The sequence below is a fragment of the Hibiscus syriacus genome, unplaced genomic scaffold, assembly GCF_006381635.1.
Source record: "Hibiscus syriacus cultivar Baekdansim isolate YM2019G1 unplaced genomic scaffold, ASM638163v2 tig00113098_pilon, whole genome shotgun sequence".
In the NCBI taxonomy this organism is placed as follows: domain Eukaryota; kingdom Viridiplantae; phylum Streptophyta; class Magnoliopsida; order Malvales; family Malvaceae; genus Hibiscus; species Hibiscus syriacus.
This window is the reverse complement of record NW_024063441.1, coordinates 120,583-141,869: the sequence shown is the minus strand read 5'-3', so window position 1 is coordinate 141,869 and position 21,287 is coordinate 120,583.

Sequence of the window (21,287 nt, the reverse complement as noted above, 5' to 3'; positions counted from 1 at the left end):
ATAGTACCCTTAATCAAATTATTTCTCTTCGAGTCAATAAATGCTTATGAGGGTATCATACAAATTAATTCAAATTAAATCTTAAACCTATATGCATCAAATTACACGAATATTTATATTCCATGATAAGAATATATATTTTATACATGGACAAGATTCAAAGCACATATGATTCGTATTATACAAGTATAGGAAATAATAAACCTATAAATTTTAGTGTCACAACAGCAAATCAAATAAATAACATAATATATAATACAAAAATCATCATTACAAACACTAACAGAGTAATAAACCCATATATTTAGGACCAAAATGAACATATTTAACATTACATGCTAAGATTATAATAAAAAAAAATAAATAAGATATGGGGACCAAATTAAAATAAAAAAGGACTACATGATTAAATCAAATCAAATCGAAAAAGTAGATCAGTGACCAAAATCTAAAATATGCTTAAACAAAAATGACTAGTTAACAATTATTCCTTTTTTACAAGCCTAAAATACACTTTTAACTAAAAATGCGTAAATTACTAAATTAGTCCAAAAAATAAAATAAAATTAAATAATCACTACATATGACCAAAATACAAAAGCACGCTTAAATAAGGTGGAGTAAACGCAAATATTCCAATAAACATATAACGTACAAGAAAATGGGGTAAATAATAATTTTGGTCCTCATAAGTAACCAAAGTGCAAAAACGTGCTAAAATTAGATGGACTAAAAAGCAATTAACCCAATCAAAATGTAACACGTATGAAAAAGGGTAAACTCTGATTTTAGTCATCGCAGGTGACCAAAATGCAAAAACATGGCTAACTTAGGGCGACTAAAAAGTAATTAACCCCTAACTTTCCCTATAGAACACATTTTCCTTTTCTTATTTCAAACCCATTTCAGAAGAAAAAAACTCTCTTTTCCTCACAACCCTCTCATCTCTCTCGACCGAAAGCCAAAGCCCCACCGTTGATGCCACTGGCCAGCATTCCAACCACCATGCATGGTAGCCAAGGTTCTTAAACCAATCCCCATACTACCCTAAATCCCTCATTTTAAAACCCCTCTACACAGATCTAAACCTAAACCCAACAAACAACAACACTAAACTCCACAAAATAACCCTTGACCCTTCGGCTCCTTCGAACATCGGCGACTAAACCGATGGACAACCCCCTGTTCGACTACCCTCTCAGGAAACTATTTGTTTCCTCACTCTTTTAGATATTTTGTATTTTCGAAGCTTGAAAAGAAAAAAAGAAAAAAATATTACCTTCAAAAATTTGTCTTGCTTTTTATTCCTTCGAAAATGAAGAGAAAAAATTCCCCCTGTACATTTTTTGGGTCTCTTATACCCGAGTTTTATAGAGATGTAATAATAAAATATAAAACCTAATATACTGCCTTCTGACCATCACTAATAGTGGTGATTTGCGCCCTTTAATGCCCTAGATTTTTTGGGGTTTGGTTAGATTTGCTCTAATTTTCCTTTTGTTGTGTTGCTGAGATGATGATGGTGGAATAGAGAAGATGGTCGGCCCTATGGATGACAGGCAGCGATATTGACAACTAGAATCTCAACTCTGTCGGTGGCGGTGACAGTGGTAGCCGAGGAGATTAGGGTTAGGTTTAGTTTAGGTTGTTAGGATTTAGGGTTTATAAATGTTTTGGGTCCAAGTTTGGGATTTGTAAATGGTTTGGGCCCAGGTTTGGGTCTTGTAAATGGTTTGGGTCCTATTTTTTGTATGTAAATAATAATAATAATAATAATAATAATAATAATAATAATAATAATAATAATAATAATAATAATAATAATAATAATGGTTATAATCCGGACAAAAATGGGTTTCTATAGAGGATATTTTTTTATTAATTTATTTAAAAAATATTTAATTAACATCACGTGTCAATACATGATTGGATGGAGAAATTATTTAATTAAATAAATTTAAATTAAAAAAACCTCCTCCAATCATGTATTGACATGTGTCACTAACGACACGTCTTATGTTCCTGTGCTGACACATGTCAGATCCTGATTGATTGAATTAAATTAAATTTAAATCATGACCAAATTGAGAGAATATATAAATATTAAGGACTAAATATAGAAATCTACCAATTCTTTTAGCTGTCACTTCAGTATTTCCGTCAAATATTAACGACTAGTGGTCTAATTGAACAATTAAATAGTTAAGTGGTGTGATTGACAAAATTGAAAGATCGGTAGCAAAAGTAAAAGGGCTACATAGTTAAGTGGTCAACTGAGTAGTTTTCACTTTATTTTATTATTATCACTATATGTGTAGACGTTTTTTTACCTTGTGTTCACTTATCACAACTTCCTTGCAGGACAACACTCAATTCTCTTAAGATATTAATTTTCCTGCATATAATCAATTTTTGAATCTAATCATTATTTTGGCGTGATGCAGATCAGATTTTAAAGGGTATTTTATCGTATCCTACTAAAAGAATCGATGATGACTCTATATTACAGAGATTTTTTTAGACAAACAATAAATGGTTTTAACAATAACGAACCTATTCTCATCAAATGAGAGATGGTCATAGGTTTTGTCGAGTTAAGTTTTTAGCTGATCTAAATTCGACCTGAAAAATATATCCGTCCAATCTAAATTTTATATGACTGAAGTTTAAGGAGATTTAATTTAACATGAATTTTAGAATTAAAAGTTACATTCAATTTGATCCGATTTAAAATAAATATAAAAATATTTTTTTATTCGATAAAATGAAGAGTTAATTGGAAAATATAGAGAAAAATTATGATAATTATTAAAAAATATGATAATTATATTCCTACCATGACTTGGTTGAAAACTTTTTCACCTAAGATCAAATTTGACTGGACCCAATTTCATTCTTCACAAAATCTCACCAACCCAAACTTGAATTAATATATAAATATAATCATAAATGATAGCATCAAATCAAAACTCGTCAGGTTGAAATAAAATGATCATCACTCATCTAAACATGCTTGAGTTAACAATATATTAATTAATGATGAATTTTATCAATAAATATACTCGTACACATATTTTTTACGATATTAGAATCGATACTTACATTAATATTTATATAAACAAATGATAGTGTAAAATCATATTTTTTTATTAATTTGGAATAAATACAAAATAATATCAATTACTTTTTTCGACAATTAATTATAAAAAATATTATGAAAGGATAATTTCACTTAAACAATGTTTTCACTCTTTTCAAACCTTTATTTAACGTTTTTTAGAATTTTATTGAAATTTTGTTATCAGTGGTAATTTTTGGAAACCAGTTTGATTGATATAGATGTTCTTAAATTATAATATTTGAAAGGCTTAATATAAAAATAACTATATGAATTTTATCTCAAGAAATATTTTGGTGTTTAAAGATTTTTTCGTTAAAAATAGGTGACTAATGTTTTCATCGGAATACTTTTAGGTGCATGCACCGTAACGGCCGTTAAATTTGGCCATTAAGTGAAATGTGTCAAGCCCTGGTAATTTTGAGAATTTATGTTAAAAATTAAAACAGTAAAAATATTTTTTATTAAAATGAAGAAAAACCCAAAATCTCGAGCATAACAGTACCCTTTCCCCCTTCCATGGTTGTCGGTCGGCCAGCCATGACCGCCACCGTCATTAGCACCGATGTTGACCTCCGATTAAACTCCTGTTGACTTTTCACTGTAAGCTACTACCGTTTTTCGTGGAGAACCGTTAAAAGGTTCGTGGGATTTTAACCCACCATTCTTGTTTTTCGTCGATTCCGACCAATCCCAACATCCATAAGCCACGCTGTCACCACCATTCGAACCACCGTGTAATTCCACTCAAAACCCATCCTTGATGTCGCTATGTAGTTGCTCCTCCGGCGCTCAGTCGTGGAGTTAATATTTTAAAGTTTTATGGATTTGGGTATTGGGATTTTATAGATTTAGGGGATTTGGGTGACGGTAAGGGCGAAGATTGATCGATGGGTGGCCGGTGACAGATTGGTGACCATTCGAAGATGAAGATGGTAGCTGGAGATGGCCGACAAAGGTTCGTAACGGGTTCAAATGAGAGATTTTAGATTTTTAGAGATTTTTTTATAATTTCATTAAATTTTTGGGTTATTTTGTAAATAAATTAAGTTTTTAAAATTTTTTCTTTTTAAATTTAAAAAATAATATTTTTATTATTAAAAAATAAAAACTATAACAGTGGACACCTAAAAGTGTAATTGATAAAATATTAAACACCAATTTTTGGCAAATAATTCTAAATAGTTTTTCTAGGTAAAATTCATGCACTTATTTTTGTATTAATCCTATATGGAAAAAAATCTGCAAATGAGTGCTTGAAGCTAATATATAGAGTACTATTTGGATTCAATGCATAAAAAATGAATAAAATTGTTAGCTATTTATCGCAACCGTCTTTTGGGTAGGCCCGGAATTGGGTTTCGACTTAAATAAAATACGTTAGAGCCGCCATCGATCATTTAAAAAATATTTAGGTTGATCGGACACCATCTTACCTGATCTGCATTTTACCATAAATATCTCGGATTTGGGAGTCGGTTACAGTCAAGGAAGGATTAACACCCTTGAACTACCCTTTTGATACCATTTAATTTGTCGGTTCTCTTAATTGTGAAAATTGAAATTAAAATTAAATTTTAAATACTCGGTTCAAATCACTTACCTTTGATTGATCAAAAGTGCCCCTAAAAAAGGTCAGAAAACATATTAAGACGTGAAATAATAGGAAAACACAAAAAGGTTAAAATAAATAAATAAAAGGGTTAAATACAACAATATTAAAAGTGAAAAGAAATAAAACATAATAAAATTAAATAAAATTAGGAAAATAAAAATTTAAATTTAAAAAATAAAAGAAAATTATTTTAAAAAAAGTAAGATGTTAACAAAACAATGCTGAAAAAGAAAAATAAACAAATGAAAAAAAATAGGGGACCAAATTGAACTGAATATATATTTATGGTTTAAATTAATATTATAAAATAATCTGCCAAAAGAAACAAAAAAAAATAGGGGATTAAATAATGAAATATAATAAATATAACGAAAGATTAAATTGAAATAACTGAAAATTTGGAGGTAAAATTGAAACAGGTAACTGAAATTAATTACACTTCGAAAGTTCAGGGGCTGCGGAAATAATTTAACTATTAGCTAATTACACAATGGTCCCCCTATAAATATCTCTCAAAACCGAAAAAATAACATCCTTCTCTCATTTCTTCCAAACTCTCCCCTCTCATCTCCTAAGCTCTCTCCACACTCCCTCAGTCGGTCGAATACCGACCAACCTCCGATTAAGCCATCCACCGTCGAACGCCGCTCTGGCCACCACCCCCGGTGACCAGAATCCTAAACCCCTACTCGAAATGCTCCTCTCGCCACCCCCATGTCGAAACCAAACCCCAAATCCCCTAAATATCCCCTAAACAACTTAGATCTAACTTGAAAGATTCGGGTTTTACCTTTTCTGATGGCTTTCTTCGGTTTTTGGCGGCCGCTCCTCCTCTGGACCACGACTAGAACTATTTTCTTGGGTTCCTTGTGATTTCAACGACTCCTACGAACCGTTTAACTCGGTTTTTGCTTGATATTTATGTTGTTTTTGTTTCGAATGCTTCATTTGCTTTGTTGTGTATTGTGTTTTTTGCTTGGTTGGTGTTCTGATCTTTTGGGGATGTTTTTTGGCTACTTGATTGCCTCTTGATCGATTGTTGTTGTCTTTTAGTGCACCGAAGGTATTTATACCACTCTTTCGGGGGTCTGTTGCCGATTTTGAATGGGTTGTTCCCCTCGTTTCGAGCTTACTGTTGTTTACGTGGCTGGGAATCCTGGGATGGTGCAGTCCCGATTTTCTCGAACGATCGGTTTTGCTTTGACTGAGAATTTGGTTGCATGACCATTGGATTGGGTCAGATCCAACAGTCCAGATCTGACGATACCACCATGCATCTCTTTAGGGTTTTGTTACTATTGAGTTAATCGATCGATGGAATTGGCCAAGAGGGGGTGAATTGGCAATAAAACATTTTGGTGGAAGCTTTTGTAGAAAATTGAAATTATTTGCACAACGATTTAGAGTGGTTCGACTTTCTCAACCAAAGTCTACGTCCACTACCTTAGCTATCCACACTAAGGATTTTCCAATAAATTCACTAATTTTTTATTTCTTTTGAGGACAAATAGTTACCTTACAACTCCCTCAAGAATTATACCCCAAATTCTTGAGCACACTATTTTTCAAAGAGAAATACATAAATTTCCAAACTTACAAGGAAAACCTCACAAGGTAGATTGTTTGCACAATTCTAGAACAAAGACAGAACACTCAAGGATAAATACAATAGAGCACAAATGGTGTTCTTGAAAGCACAATGAATATTGAATGAAAAATAGTCTTGAAGTTCTCAAACAATGAGTTTGATGCTTTCTCTTTGATTCTCTCTCAATTTTTGTGTATTGTTGTTGATCAATGGCTTCAAAGCTTGTTTAAATACTCCTTCAATTAATTCTGAACGTTGGGGATCATTAGTGGAGTCAATAGAGCCGTTATTGTGTGAAAACAATTAATAAAATAACTTTGAGCATGGGGGGAATCGGTACCCCCTCATAGGGGATTGGTTCCTGCAGTGTAAAATTCAAATATTTTGACCGTTACACAGGGGGGAATCGGTACCCTCTGGACATTCTGTTTTCTCTCGGAGCCAAAACATGCATGGGGGTATCTGTACCCCCTGGGGGCATCTGTACCCTCTAGGCAATCTAGTTTTTCTTGAAACCCTTTTAAAAAGAAATTATTTTTGGCTCGATTAAGGCTCGAAATACTTTGTAAAATTTGTTTAAAAATAGTTTTAGTATAAAACACAATTTTACACTTTAGTAAGGATTAAAATGAACTTTGAAAGATTTGGAGTACTATTTTGATATTCGAATAATTATATCGAATATACTTAGAAAATCTTTTGTAAAATCTTAAAATTCGTTTAACTTAATTTGTTATATCAAAACATCAAAATATTTTCAACAGTTACCCTCGATTTGCTTCAATCTTGGTCGTTCGTTCGTGCTTTGATCGCACGGCTCCCATTTGTGTGGTGTTGTAGCTAAATGTGAAAACCCTAATCTATTGGGCCTCTGGATTTGCTTGCTAGGTCAGGCTAGCTTAACCGGGTGGGCTTCCTCACACCCATGTTGGACTTGGACCTAAAAATAAAATTAAAAAATAGTAAATATAAATAAATAAATAAAAATAATAATAAAAAGTATATTATAAAATATATTTCGAAAAATGTTTTCGAAGCCTATACATATGATATATTTTCAAAAGCGTTTTAAAATTATATATTATATATATGTTTTCAAAAACTATATATTACATATATATATATATATATATATATATATATATATATTCAAAGTGTTTTCAAAGACTATATTATATATATTTTTGAAAAAATTATATATTTTATATATATATATATATATATATATTAAATTGAACCCTGGAAGAAAATGAGTGGCTACAGCTACCCCTCTTTGCCCATTATCGTGTAACGAAAATAGGGCAAAGAAAAAAAGGCACAAATTTTTATTCGGTGCATATGGGCAGTCTACTTCTGTGAGAATGGTTGACTTCTGAGCTTGAAATAAAACTTAATGTTTCCATTTAATTCTTATCAACTACTCTCCACTGTGGAATCGAGAATAGAGGGGGGCAACTTACTGTTGTTGAGCCCTACTTTGGATGACTCAGGAGTTGTCTTTGAACAATGATATCCTTCATTGTGAAATTGAAATCATAATTTGAAATTTGAATTGGAAAGTGGCTCCTTGTTGCCAATCGTAGTCAACATTGGTCTTCTTCTTGGTTTAAAGACCTTGGTATTAAAATTTGATCAGAAAGTAGTTCATCGAAGCTACCCTGCGGTAATTACATCCTCGAGTTGAATAGAATTGAGCTCGAAACTTCTCGTTGATAGATAACCCTCTCACCTTGAGCTATAATGTACTAGGCTAGGAGATAGACCCCTGTTGTTGCAGATGACCCATTTGTTGTGAAATTAAGTCGATCCATTGGGTATGATATCCTTCTTTGCGAAGTTGAAATTATGGGTGGCTCACTCGTTGTGAAGTTGAGCTCTGAGTTTGATATCCTCCGTTGTGAAGTTGAAATCCAATCTCGAGTTGTAGCGCTTCTCCAAATTGGCTTTGGGTTGGATATATGTCGTTGTGAAGTTGAAATACATTGCTTCGAATTCAATATATTTCGCTGTGAAGTTGAAATTGGCTCTAACAGAATCTACAAAATTATGCATATATGTGATGCTATGAATGCAATGCTCTTATGTGTTCCTAAAATGCATATGTGAAATATGTTATTTTAGGATTTGGAGAGAACTCTCAATCTCTGGTGTCAGTCTTGATGAGTCTTGATTCTGGAATCTTGAATTTCTAATTCTTGATCTTGGATTCTTCAATATGCTTAAATTCGATGTGCATAATGTTATTTCTAGTCTTGGTTTGGGCAATGTCTTTCAGTTATCTTAGGTATGGTGCATAAGCCTTGATCGACTTTCGAATATCTTTACCTTTCAAAAAAAAATCTTTGTACAGTAATACGCAATTATCTTTTCAAAAGAGAATAAATCATTTAAATTTAAATTCAATCCAAGATGCTAAAAAATGAATTGATTTTTATAGAAATGACCATATTTATTTATGAGAAGAAAAAAAACAAAGAATACATATTAACTGATATGAAAAACAAATATAAAGAACTACAAGTAGGAGCCCTAGATCTTGACAATGCGGACTTCTTTGAAGTGATACATATTTAGATGACTTTTGAGTACAACTTTTGTTAAGGGGACATCAAAAATGTGACAATGTCCCGAAGAGTGCACAGTTCCTCTGAACTGCAAAAGACTTGGATGCTGTGATGCTTTCTACTACTTTGATCTGGGACCTTTCTCCTACTCGAGTCTCATCCTTATCCAAGCTACCCTTCTGGGTTTTCAACTTGAATATCTCATTGGTTTCAAGATGCCCTTTGTGGGTTTTCATCCTGGACCCACAATTTCATTTTTTATTTAGGGCGCCCTTTTGGGTTTTCACCCTAAGCAAAATATTTTTAATGCATCTGAGTTAACGGGATTTGGTAGTTTCGGCCCGTCCATTTCAGTCAGAATAAGTGCTCCTCCGGAGAAAGCCTTCTTTACGACATAGGATCCTTCCCAATTTGACATCCATTTTTCTCTGTAGTCTTTTTGTATTGGCCATGCCTTTTTTAGTACGAGATCTCCTTCTTGGAATAGCCTTGGGCCCACTTTCTTGTTGTGTGCTCGAATAATTCGTTTTTGGTAGAGATGACCATGATGAATGGCTTTCAACCTCTTTTCTTCTTTTAAGTTCAATTGATCATATGAGATTGCATCCATTTTGTATCATCTAGTTTGACTTCTAACAAAACTCGGAGGGAAGAGATCTCTACCTCAATTGGCAATACTACCTCCATCACATATGCCAATGAAAATGGGATTGCCCCGATCGAAGTCTGTACCGAGGTTCGATAAGCAAACAAAGGGAAAGACAATTTCTCGTGCCAATCCTTGTATGTCTCAGTTGTTTTTTCCACTATTTTTCTTGATGTTTTTGTTTGCTGCTTATACTGCTCCATTCATCTTCGGTCTATAAATAGTAGAGTTGTGATGCTTTATGTTAAATTGTTCACAAGCAGCGTCCATAATCTTATTATTCAAGTTTGTAACATTATCGGTAATGATTCTTTCAGGCAAGCCATACCGACATATGATCTCTTTTTTCGAGAACTTGCAAATATTAGACTGAGTGAAACTAGCATATGATACGGGCCATGGTGTTGTTATCACATGAAGATGTTGAGGCGGAACATTTATTTTATCCCCGTAAACTTGACATTTGTGACATTTTCTCGCATAATTGATGCAGTCGCCTTCCAATTTGGACCAGAAATATCCGCATCTCATAATTTGCCTCGACATCATATGTCCATTTGCATGCATTCCGCAAAATCGGTCATGTACCTCTTCTAATATCATCTTTGCCTCTTCTGCATCTACACATTTCAATAGGATTTGATCATGGATTTTCTTGTATAAGACTTCTCCATCAAGAACATATCTAGCCACCATCTTTCTAATAGTTCTTTTATCAGTTTCGGTGGCTTCCTCTGGATAACTCTTGTTTTTGATGTATTGCAGAATGTCGTGGTACCAGGGCTTAGTGTCTTTTACTTCCTCGATTTGGTAACAATGAGACAAGGTAGCTAAAGCATCAACCATTTGGTTTTCTTCTCTAGGAACATAATGGAAGGTGATTTCATCAAATTCTTCGAGTAGATCCAATATTAGCTTTTGGTACTCCACTAGCTTTACATCATTTGTCTCCCATTCTCCGCGGAGCTGATAGATCATTAAGGTCGAATCTCCATATACCCATAAGGTCTTTATATTTTGTTCGATAGCAGCTCAAATCCCCAAGACACAGGCCTCATACTCTGTCATGTTATTCGTGCAATCGAAATTCAGTCTGCTAGTGAACGAATAATGATTTCCTTCAGGGGAGACCAATATTGGCCCAATGTCGTGTCTTAACACATTTGATGCACCATCAAAATCCATTTTCCATGAATCACATATGGAAGTACTTGTTTCTTCTAAGGATATGGCCATCAAATCTTTGTTTGGGAAGTTGAAGTCCATCGATTCGTAATTTTCAGCTGTTTTGCTTACCAAGAAATCCGATATGAAACTTCCCTTTATAGCTTTTTGGCTCACGTACTTGATGTTTAATTCAGATAACAACATCTTCCATCGGGCTAACATTCTAGAGAGAGTAGGTACACCCATCATTTACTTTTTGTGGGTCTAACTTAGAAATCAACCAAGTAGTGTGCTACAGCATGTATTGTCTGAGTCTATGCGTAGCCCAGACTAAAGCACAACAAACCTTTTCGATGGGAGGATGTCTGACCTCGCAATCAGTGAACATCTTGCTCATATAGTAAATGGCTCTCTTCTTCTTCCCGGATTCATCATGTTGACCCAGGAGGCACCCCATTGAATTCTCGAATATGAACAAATACAAGAATAGAGGTTTGCCTGGGATGGGGGACATTAAAATAGGAAAACAAGATAAATACTCTTTTAATTTCTCGAATGTAGTCTGGAAATTCTCATCCCATGTTCCAGAGTTTTTCTTTCGAAGGAGGCAGAAAGTTGGGTCGCACTTGTCGGTCAGCTAGGATATGAATCGTGCTATGTAATTCAACCTGCCCAGAAAACCTCGAACTTCTTTTTTGTGTTTGTGGGGAGGTAAATTTTGGATGGCTTTGACTTTATCTGAATCAATATCAATGTCTTTCCGGCTAACAACAAAGCCTACTAGCTTTCCAGATGTTACCCGAAGGTACACTTTCTAGAGTTCAGTCTTAGCTGGAACTTTTTAATCTTTGAAAGAGCTTTCTCAGATTCTCAACATGTTCATTTTTGGTTTGTTCCTTGACAATCATGTCGTCGACATAAATTTTGATTTCTTTGTGAATCATGTCGTGGAACAATCTCACCATAGCTCTTTGGTACGTTACCCTAGCATAATCCGAAGGGCATCACCTTATAGTAGAAAGTTCCCCATATTGTGACGAATGTGGTCTTTTTCATGTCCTCAGGGTGCATCTTAATCTGGTTATATCCTGAGAATCTGTCCATGAATGAGAATAAAGTGTTACTTGTTGTATTGTTCACCAAAGTGTCTATGTGCATAAGAGGAAAATTATCTTTAGGACTTGCCTTGTTAAGATCTCGATAGTCGACACACATACATACATTCCCGTCTTTCTTTAGAACCGATACTATGTTGGCCACCCACTCTGGATACTTGGCCACTTGAAGGAAACCAACATCAAACTACTTTTTGACCTATTCTTTAATCTTAAGGAGCATTTCAGGTCTCATTCTCCTTAGCTTTTTTTGTACAGGTTTGCATTTTGGTTTGATAGGCAGTCTATGGACTACCATATCTGTATCTAGTCCAGGCATATCCTGATAGACCATGCAAACACATCATTGAATTCTCAAAGTAAGTATGTCAAGTTTTGTCTTACTTTCGCCGAAAGAGTTGTGCCAATTTTGACCTCCATTCTCTCCTCTTCGGTACCCCGATTCAAGACTTCGATTTTCTCTTCATGTGGCAATATTTGTTTATCTTCTATTTCTACCGTCCTCAATAATTCAGAAGGTAAATTGCACTCTTCTTTATTTTCATATTCATCAATTTCCCCAAAACAATCGAACTGTTCAAAATCCATTTCCGGGTCAGGATCATTAGTGCATGCATTATCATTATCTTGGGACCTGAAGGAGAAATGAAATGTGTATGCGTGAGAGGAAAATATCCCATACGGAATGACCAAAAATTAAATTCCAAATAGAATGAAATGAAGTACTGAACGAAAGAAAATTAAATTCAAAGGAAATGAAATAAGAAAGAGAAAAAATGTTTGTCATTAAAGAAACTACATCTTTTATTGAATTTAAAAACATTTATTCACCCTTATAAAAGATCACCTATTGCCCCGGGTATAGGCAAATAGGGATAGTTTGAGTATTGGTCTAAAAGAAATTTGAAAACCATAGTTAATTCTTCAGCCGTCCAGTTGCTAAGAACTGACCCAGGTGGCAAATGGCGGATTCCTTACCTATCCGCATTTTCGGCATCCTCTGTGGTTATAGCGTTAACACTCTAATCGTTCAAAGCAGCCTCCAAATCTGGTAAGGTGGTCTCAATCTCATAACCACTGGACTTAAATGTTTCATAAAGAGGTGGAAAAACCATGGGTTCGCATTGGAAATTATGCCCGTTCAATCTGGCCAACCTTCTGTCTCGACCCTTCTGGATTTCCTTCATCTTTGTTATTAACTGGGCTGAAAACCAAGCCCGAACTGGTCTAGCTTTGTTATAGAAAGAACAGGGTTGATCAATCCCTAGAACAGATTCCCAAATCCTCTTCCTACCATAGCACCTCTTCCCAAGGTTTGCTTGATATATTTTAGTGCACTCGGAGAGTCGGGGTTTAGAAATATTTCCTCTTTTAGATGCAAATGTGGCATTCACAAACTCTAGAGAGAGAAACAACACTCTACCTCTTCATCATTCACTTCTATGTAAGGGGCTTCAGTGGTCACGCTTGCTACAATATCTTCTTCAGCATTAATTATTACAAGTGTCCTGTCAGTAACAAACTTGACTTTTTGGTGCAGTGTAGATGGTACTGCTCCAGCTTGATGGATCCAAGGCCTTCCTAAAAGGCAGTTGTAAGAAGGCATGATATTCATTACCAAAAATTTAACATTGTAAGTAGCAGGTCCAATGGTTAAAGGCACCTCAATCTTGTCGATTACCTCCCTCTTGGTCCCGTCAAATGCTTGGACCACACTCTGGCAAGCTCTCATGTGGGATATATTTATTGTCAGCCTTTTCAATGTAACCAAAGGCATTACATTAAGGGTGAAACTGTTATCGATTAGCACACTAGGTAAGGCATGCCCCTTATAATGAGTGGTGATGTGTAATACCTTTTCTCGACCTCTTCCATAAGATAGAATCTTATCATCAGAAAATGAGATAAGATTATCTGCTTGAATGTTGTTAACCAGTCGATTATCTTGTTGACTGGTATGTCATGTGGTACATATATCTGATTTAGGACTTTCAGGAGTGCCTCTATATGTGCCTCTGAACTTAGAAGTAGTGTCAATATTGAAATACATGCCGACAAGCTATGTAATTGTTCCACAATGTTGTACTCACTGTTTTTAAAATTTTCAGAAACTCTACATTTCTTTCTCCTTTATGGGCTTGTTTATTGCCAGCATGTCCCTTTTAAAGGGTTCTAGTAGTCTCTAGGGGGACTTAGTCTCATGGGAATAGTTTTTCCCCATGGCATGCCCCATTTTGCTGTCATTTTTCTTCAGAGTGCTTACTTGGCATTCATACTTCCAAGGCACTTGCCTGTTATCCTTGTAGGAAAAAGGTCAGGGTGTTGTGATCATCATCTTTGCTTGTGTTTTATCGACTATCTTTACTTTAGGGTAATTACCAAAGGACAACCCCTGCCATATCTGCTTTCAAATGATTCTCTAGTAGCACAAGCATCCGCTTCTGGAGAGTCTCAGACTTCCTCATAGAATTCCAGCTCATTCATATCCATCATGAGCTGAATTTGGTAACAGTAGTGGTTACCATCTTCACACTTTGATGCATCAGAATTTGGTGCAAAAAATCATGCCTTCACCATCTGTCTCCATACCTAGGCTAGGGGAGACGTAACTTTGGCAACACTTTTCTTGACTTTTATGTTCATTTCTTTAACAATTGCATTGACCCCGCCTTCTTGGTGGTTAGGCAAAGGATTTTGTGCAACATTCGGTGCCACCGAGTTGTTGAAGTGGATCCAATTCTTATTTTGCATTCTCTGCACGATTCTATTAAATGCGAGAAAATTTTCGATGGTGTGCCCCGGGATACTGCCATGATATTTGCAATGTGTGTTCTCTCATACCACCTGGGGTATGGGGGCTTAATAGGTTCCACCGGGAATGGTGACACTACATGAGTGTCAAAGAGGTGTTGATAAAGTTCTTTGTAGGTCATGGGAATAGGATTGAAATGTTCCATTTCCTTTTCCTTCCTAGGTTCTCCTGTATCTTGTCTAGAAGTACCTGACGGTATAGCAGCAATTGATTTTGGATTGGAGATCGTAACACCTTTGTTGTTGTAGGTGTTGATGTTGTTGACCTCTCAATCCTTTTTCTTCATATGAGGTTTCTTATAAACCTCCCCTCCTTCGATCTTACCTTGCTTTATGTCCATTTCTATCATCTCTCCGGCCATAACTAAATAAGCAAAATTTTCATATGTGATCGCGACCAGGTATCTGAAATAAGGACCCTTTAGTGTCTTCACAAAGAGCCTCCTGGTTTCCTTCTCATCCAAGGGTGGATGAACTTGCACAGCTAAATCCTTCCATTTCTATGCATATTGTCTGAAACTTTCGTTATTTTTCTTCTTCATGCTTTGTAGCATAACTCGATATGGCCTCATATCATTGACATGTTTATATTATTCCAGAATTGACTTGGCTAAATCTTTCCAAGTCTTGATATGGGATCGATTTAGCTGGTTGTACCATCGGATGGCTGAACCAGACAGACTCTCCTAGAAGCAATGAATCAGGAGTTGGTCGTTTCTTACATACCCTGATATATTTCGACAGAACATGGTAATGTGGGCTGACGGGCAACTGTTCTCAAATAACTTCTCAAATTTTGGGATTTGAATTTCGGAGGAAGAACCAAATATGGGACTAAACTCAGTTCCGTGACATCGACTCCATAGTAGTCATGGTCTCCTTTAACCACCTTCATTTGGTCCTCTAATTGCTTGATTTTCTCGTCCATCTTCTTTGCATTGTCCACTTCATCCAAATTTGGTATATGGTAATCCCCTGGAATATTCTCAGGGTTAGATACAGAAGTATTTACTTTTATAGCAGACGAGGCCTTCTCTTTTGCAGCGGATGAGTCCCATTGGAGTCCTAGCAGAACTCCAGGTGAAATAACCACTTGCGGAGTAGGTGGCATAGTTACCCCTTCAGATGTCCCTGCCCCAGGTGCACTCGCCTGATTCAGGCCGAATAGTTTTACAACTATTTGGTCAACCAAAGACTCTTGGCTTTTACTGATCGACTCCAAAGTGCTTTGGTTATTCAGATTTATTTTCTCTTCCAACTCCTTTTGTAACCTGAACATGTTCTCCTCGAGCTGGGTTATCTTTGCTTCCATCTTCTTCTTTTTTGAATGAGTGTTGTATGGATGATGTGTGTCCAATGCCTGGGGTGGTACACCCAGTGTTTGTTCATTTTTTATGAGACATTTTCTGTTAGTTAATGCGAATGTAAAGAAATGAAAATAACAAAATGCAAAATATGTTTAAATGCATGAAATGTTTAAGGCATTAATCCAAAAACACGTCTGTTATTATAAATAATCTTTATTAAGACAAAAGTGTTATTTCTTAAGAGATAGAGACCCCCTAAAGGTACACTCTGACTAAGTCTTCTTGAACTCGAATAGCTTCTAATAGGTTGAATAGTCGTCTGCATTCGTCTATCACCGGTTGAATACCCTGTCGAACCACGCCGATTTCTCTAGCTAAACTGTGAAAGTGTCGAGCTGCTTTTTGTACTTGTTCCAAGAAGTATCGAATGACTGCATCTCTAGCTTTCACTCTCAACTGAGCCTGCTCCCAACAAAAAAACCATTGGAAACCCCCATCGAAAGAAACTATCTGACACTTGCTTGTTTCTTGAATCCGTCCACAATAGCCTCCAACTCAGCTATAGTTTTGTCATCCCGTTCTTGCTGTTTCTGAAGAGATTTCTCTAAATCAGTCACCTTGGTCTGTAAACATTTGTTCTGGCGTTAACTGTCTAACAAACGTCTCTAGGAAGTCTTTAGTTGTTCTTTCAAGTAATATTTTTCAATTTGTCATTCGAATTTCCTGTTTAGGCTGCTGGCTTCACTCTTCTAGTACTCAGAAGATCTCTTCAGGTTAGAACTGTTCTAAACTTATTCCTGATACCCCTTTCTTAAGTCTTCTAATTTGAAGCAGACTTTCTGTTGCTCTTTTTCTAACTTGTCTACTCGATCTTTCTGAGTATCGGCATCTAACTTCCACTGAAATCTTTCAGCCTCGAGTTCCCTTATTCTTAATTTTAACTCCTCCTTTTCAGCTTCGAACTCTTTCCTCGCTATCTCTAGTTCATAGGGAACTGGTTTAAGATGTTCTTCCATACCTTGAGTATCCTCATGCTCCGACACAGGAATAATGTTATTCTTTCTTACTTTTCGCCACTCTAAATAGTTTGGAGTAAGCATGTCTTTAGCAGCTACAACGTCCATACGGAATATTTTCTCCCATGACTTAGCTACATCTTTAACCCTCCTCATATAATTATCCTCATGGTATGTGAATTCTCCTCCATATATCCCATGTGTAATTAGGACAAAATGGCACGCTCCATATTGTTGAAGTGCCAAAAGAGGAGAATATCTTACTCCTCCCCATAATCCAAGGAGTGTTATAGTTTCTGAGTCTCCACATCAGAAAAGAATATCATTATGGGTTAACCAAGGGGCTCTCTAGACAATGTCTTTATCTTGGAGATATGTGAAGATCTTCAATCATTTCTCTTTTGGGACATATTCTGGCCATTTCAGTGTGAGGAACTCTCCCAAAGGAGAGTAAGTGGTGTTGAATCGGTGATAGGAAACCTCGTTAATCTTCCAAAAGTGACTATGGATCCATACCTGAAGAAGTTATGTGTATCCTATAAATCTCCCTCCGCCAGTCTTTCTACAATGATTGAGTGAACAAAAAGTTTCAACTAATATTGTCGATGTCGGGTTCACCCGCTTCGAAAGTTGTTTGAAAAGTTCTATCATAGCCGCCTTAGTATATCCCAAAGTCTTTGGGAAAATGACTAAGACATAGATACCTAGAGCGAAGAGATCAATCACCTTTTATTCATCATGATGATTTTTCATCAATTTCTTGATATGGGTCCAAGCAATTCCTTCTCCTTTACCCTTGTGTTGAGTCCGGTCAATCGCCCACTTTTCATATACCCCTGCAATCTTTGCTAGCGCGTTCTTAAAAGGATGACTTTTGATGAACTTGGTGTAGACTCGGTCCATCCTCATTCCTTCACAATGCAGCAAAGTAGTGTATTCTTCAATGGCGGGTATTATATCTTTTTGGTTGAATGTGAAACAACTGTACCCTGGATTCCAAAATTATACCAAGGCTCAAATTAAGGGTTCGTCTATCTTGACCTAGAGTAGAAGTGCGATATCACCATATCTGTGATAGAATTTCTATTTTTTTTCACCTTTCCAGCTGTCCCAGATGTCTCGCAGTTATTGAACATCATTCTGCTTAAGGCTGATAGAAGCATAACTAATCAGATGTCCTCTTTTTCCTTCTGAGTCATTTCTGACCATAGTCGGACCTTTGTGTTTTTCACCTCTTGTATTACAACCCCTTTGTCCATTAATGCAGATTATTTGGGTATAAAAAATACTCTTGGTGGATCAACACCTCTTTTATAATGCAAATGATAAGTTAAAAGAACAAAAGATGAAAAAAAACAAGTCAGTAAAATAATAACCAAAATAGTACTTGAAAGTAAAAAAAAGAAAAGAAAAATATTCCTACCCCGCATGATATCTAACCAACATGCTTTAATTCTTACCTATACATGTTTTCTACCATGCATGTTAATTTGAAGCAAATCCTAACCGCATATTTTTCTAGTTCGCATGTTTTGAACAGAAAATAAAATAGGAAATAATTCAAGCATCCTATGTTTTGAAATGGAGTTTCGGGGTGGACTCTAATTTCCTGCAGTCTCCTGGTTTAAGTTCTAAAGAAAGTACCCGAATTCTCCTTACTGGTGCCCCCTTCAGCTTGCCAGTTCCTCAGTCCTAAGCCCATTACAAGCCTATATGGACCAAGTTAAACTTGAGAGGATACATTCTCTTATGTCTATATGGAGAATAAATTCACACGAAGACACAAGGTATATGAATCCCAAAGGTTACTTGCTAGGCCTATACGGACAATAAATTCCCACGAAGGCATAGTTTTCACCTCCAATGAAAAGGGTTTGGAGCTCGAGTATAGAGCCAGAGATGAAAAATTTTAAAATCTAAAATCATTGAAAAAATGTCAGTACAACTATTTATTTGAAATATAATCAAAGATAAATAATAAGAATTGAATAAATAAATTAAAATTTAAACTTATTATTTTCGCTTAAAATGACAACCGGAAATTAATTCTAGCTTGACTTACCTGTCCCTAGCAGAGTCGCCAAGCCGTCATAACCGTCTTTCGGGTGGACCCGAAATTGGGCTTCGATTTAAATAAAACACGTTAGAGCCGCCACCTATCATTTAAAATATTTAGGTTAATTGGACACCATCTTATCTGATCTGTGTTTTACCAGAAATATGTCGGATTCAGGAGTCGGTTACAGTCAAGGAAGGATTATCACCCTTGAACTGCCCTTTCAGTACCATTTAATTTGTCAGTTATCTTAATTGCAAAAATTGAAATTTAAATTTAAATACTCGATTCAAATAACTTACCTTTGATTGGTAAAAAATGCCCCTAAAAAAGGTCAAAAAAACATATTAAGTCGTGAAATAATAGGAAAACACAAAAAAGTTAAAATAAATAAGTAAAAGAGTTAAATACAACAATATTAAAAGTAAAAAGAAATAAAATAGAATAAAATTAAGTAAAATTAGGAAAATAAAAAATTAAATTAAAAAAACAAAAGAAAATTATTTAAAAAAAGATGTTAATAAAATAATCCTAAAAAGAAAAATAAACAAATGAAAAAAATAGGGGACCAAATTGAATTGAATAAATATTTATGGTTTAAATTAATATTATAAAATAATATGCCAAAGGAAAAAAAATTAGGGGATTAAATCATCAAATATAATAAATATAACGAAGGATTAAATTGAAATAACTAAAAATTTAGAGGCAAAATTGAAATATATGACTAAAATGAATTACACTTCGAAAGTTCAGAGGCTGAGGAAATAATTTAACTATTAGCTAATTATACAGTGGCCCCCCTATAAATATCTCTCAAAACCGAAAACATAACATCCCTCTTTCATTTCTCCCAAACTCTCCCCTCTCATCTTCTAAGCTCTCTCCACACTCCCTTAGTCGGTCGAATACCGACCAACCTCCGATGAAGCCATCCACCGCCGACCGTCGCTCCGACCACCATCCCCGATGGCCGAAATTCTAAACCCTTACTCGGAATACTCCTCTCGCCACCCTCATGTCGAAATCAAACCCCAAATCCTCTAAATATCCCCTAAACGACGTAAATCTAACTCAAAAGATTTGGGTTTTACCTTTTTCGATGGCTTTCTTCGGTTTCTGGCAGTCGCTCCTCCTCTAGACCACGACCGAAACTGTTTTCTTGGGTTCCTTGTGATTTTCCGCGACTCCTACAAGCTGTTTCACTCAGTTTTTGCTTGATATTTATGTTGCTTTTGTTTTGAACGCTTCGTTTTCTTTGTTGTGTATTGTGTTTTTTGCTTGGTTGGTATTCTGATCTTTTGGGGATATTTTTTGGTTACTTGGTTGCCTCTTGATCGATTGTTGTTGTCGTTTGGTGTGCCTCACCAAAGGTATTTATACCACTCCTTCGGGGGTCTGTTGCTGATCTTGAAAGGGTCGTTCTCCTCATTTCAGGCTTACCGTCATTCACATGGCCGGGAATCCCGGGATGGTGCAGTCCTGATTTTCTCAATTGGTCGGTTCTGCTTTTACTGGGATTTTGGTTGCATGACCGTTGGATTGGGTCAAATCCAACGGTCCAGATCTAATGGTGTGACCATGCATCTCTTTAGGGTTTTGTTACCCTCGGTTTACTTCAATCTTGGTTGTTCGTTCGTGCTTTGATCGCACGACTCCCATCTGGGCGGCGCTGTAGCTAAATGGAAAAACCCTAATATGTTGGGCCTTCGGGTGTGCTTGTTGGGTCAGGTTATCTTACCCGGGTAGGCTTCCTCACACCCTTGTTGGACTTGGATCTAAAAATAAAAATAGTAAATAGTAAATAAATAATAAATAATAAAAAAAATAAAAAAATAAATAAAAATTATATTATAAAATATATTTCGAAAAACGTTTTCGAAGCATATACATATGATATATTTTCAAAAACATTTTAAAATTATATATTATATATGCTTTCAAAATGTTTTTCAAAAACTATATATATAATATATGTTTCTAAAATGTTTTCAAAACTATATATTATATATATATATATATATATGTTTTCAAAGTGTTTTCAAAAACTATATATTATATATATGTTTTCAAAAACTATATAATATATATATATATTTTCAATGTGTTTTTAAAAGCTATATAGTATATATATTTTCGAAAAAAATTATATATTATTATATATATATATTAAATATAACCCGGGTGAAAATGAGTGGTTAGACTATTATGATGTAATACAATATGATTACTATAATTAGTATATTAATTAATCTTAGAAAAAATCTAATTAAACACGTAAAAG